This window comes from Theobroma umbraticum, unplaced genomic scaffold, assembly GCF_002168275.2.
Source record: "Theobroma umbraticum cultivar Fairchild unplaced genomic scaffold, ASM216827v3 scaffold_69.0, whole genome shotgun sequence".
In the NCBI taxonomy this organism is placed as follows: domain Eukaryota; kingdom Viridiplantae; phylum Streptophyta; class Magnoliopsida; order Malvales; family Malvaceae; genus Theobroma; species Theobroma umbraticum.
Window position 1 is genome coordinate 254,752 of NW_018397293.1, and position 2,962 is coordinate 257,713.

Genomic DNA, 2,962 nt, shown 5'->3' on the forward strand with positions numbered 1-2,962 from the left:
CTTACATAGGTGACCGGCCACATGGAAAAGAATAAGAGAAAGAAAAGTCAAAGTTGCCTTTGTAGGCTTTAACCAAGTTAAATAGTAAAATTACCATTTAGCCCTCTTAAGTTTTCATTCTTTTTATTTAGTCCTCCCATCACTTCTTAAATTCCAATTTTTCTTCTATTTCTTTCTTTGACATGTGTATAAATATAATATAAAGTTTACACCTTATTAGTGTGTCACTATAATATTTAAATATATACTTACCCGATTGTGCTCTATTTCATAAAAGCACGCGGGTTCCCTCTAACCTCATTATTTTCTTCTAAATTTTCTCTTTTCTTCTCCTCCCCTACTTAGATTAGTCATATAACCCTCTATTTTAACTAATCTCATTGATAAATAAAACATTAATATTTTAATATTATTTTATTCATAAAATATTATTTTATTCAAAAATATTCTTTTTACTCGTTACTGTTCTCTAACACTTAGATTTATGTCAAATGACTATTCTTCTCATTAATAAAGTCTTATCAACCTCTAAATGAGGGTACGAGATGTTACAGTGACATAGAGCATGGATGGGTAATTGGAGTATATGATGAGTTTATGTGACCGATATTAAGAGACTAAGAAGAAATGAGATGGAAATGTTAGTTAGAAATGAAATAGGAGTTATAGAATGGAGTTAAAAGCTTTAAGTGTTGAAGAAAACACATTTTAGATGAAAATTATTGAGACATGGGCACCATGTATCGATACATTCAAGGCAGCAAGCACACAAGAAGGGCATTATGAACAAGTATCAAAACATTGTTTAAATGTATCGATAGATTTGAAGTAGACAGCAACCCATGGAAAAAGTATCGATACATTGTCTAAATGTATAGATAGATTTTGGATAGAGAGTAGTCCATGGGAAAAGTATCGATACATTGCTTCATGTATCAGTAGATTTAAAGTTAAGTCATGGAAATGTATCGTTACATGCATGCAAATTTGCAAAAAAATATAAAGCCTTGGGTTATCTGCCCATTTAAGGCAAAAAGGAAAAACAAGAGCTCCCTCACTCTTTCTCAAAACCTCTACCTCTTTGGTGATTTGAAGCTTGAAGAAGGCATTTGAGGCTAGAAAACTAATCAAAAGGTAAGATTAAAGCTTTTCTCCGATTAGCTGTCGATTTAAATGATTAATAATGTAGAAATGTGATATTTCAGCCTAATGGCTAAAGGTGTTGAATGTGGCTAGAGATATGAAGTTTCAATGAGCCAAAGTGATGTTTAAGGTAAGAGATTTCATACCTTTTTGATGAATAAGAGAAAGTTTACCTAGTATGATCAATTGGTTAAAAAATGTGTTATATTGAAAAGTTAGAAACAATTTGAAAGTTAGGAATTGACTATGAAATGAAGAGCTATGGTATAAATGTTGATATTTATGCATTGTTGATTGCTACACGTACAATGGGAGTATGAATGCTACTTTAATATTGAGTTATACAAATTGAGGCTAAGAATGATAAGCCAAGCTAAACAAGTGCTAGCAAAGAGACACTGAAGTGTCAAGGTGAATGGGAAATTTTATGTATAGGAGCATAATGACTAGGGTGCATGTATGCTTCTAGAGTGAATATGCATGATATAAGTGATGTATGCCTTATATGTACATCCAGAGGTGACATACCTAGATTAGTAATATTATGAATGATGAATTTTGGCTGGATGAATTGTATTTATGCTAAGCATGATAATGTTGATATAATTAAGAGAATTATGTAAATTTCCTAGAAGGATAGTACCTAGGCCAATAAGATGATGACCCATCACAATGACAAGTATGATTGATTGAGATCATGAATGATGAATGCAACCAATCCGTGTATGATTCCAAACAATGTCATGGTGATAGAAATAATGTATTATAATTGTGATAAAAGTGATGATAATGCCAGGCATGATGACAATTGATTGAATATGTATGATGATACTATGATGAATAATGATATGATATTAGATATAAATTATATGTGATTATGATATGTTGCAAAACTTGCGGAAGCATATGATTATTGTTGAGGTGAGTGCTACAAGGTAAGTATACCTACCCACGTATGTAGACGACCATATGGTGTGCCGGTTCATACATTAGATTAACATGATAAATGATATGTTAATAATGATATTGAATGGTTGAGGTGAGGATGATATACCACCTTTAAGTGTTAATGGACAAAAGTATGTTACAAAGCATAACTGCTATGATTACGATAAACTATGATTAGCGAGTGACGTTTGACTTGACCTATTATGTATTGGCATAAGATGTATGATATGCATGTATGTTTAGAGGATACATGTAGTGACTATCCCTGCACATTCACAATTGTTTTATGCTCCCACTCACTGAGTACTAGTGTGACTCACCCATTTCACTTGTATTGTGTAGATAAATAGATCTGAAAGATTAATGACTAGTACTGTCACTTGGACAGACACGTAATTTTGTAATTTGGTATGTTACCATGCTGACAAGTCTCTCCATTAAGTCATAGACGAGTCTTTACACTTCCACAAAATGTTGACAAGTTTGTTTTAAAGATAATATGTCAGCACAAAGTGCCTCATGCTATGCAAATGAGATGTACAAGGACTTGATGAATTAGCTAATGTATGGATATGTGGATGTTATGTCTAAGTCCTTAATTTTATTACGAGCCAAGGGGCTAATGTTAAACATTAATGTTTTAAGTTTAAATGAAATTGTGTCAACCATGAAGCCTTATAAGAATGAGACATGTTAGACAAGACTTAATCATAAAGGCTTCCTCAAGTCTCGCGGGCTTTACTTGCTAAGCTTGTGCGTGTTGGTCATGGACCCCCAGATTTGGGTCGTGACACCATATTTTGACAATACAATGACTAGGAAGCTATTTTAAGAATATGATTTTAATGCATAAAGATCTCATAATTGTAAC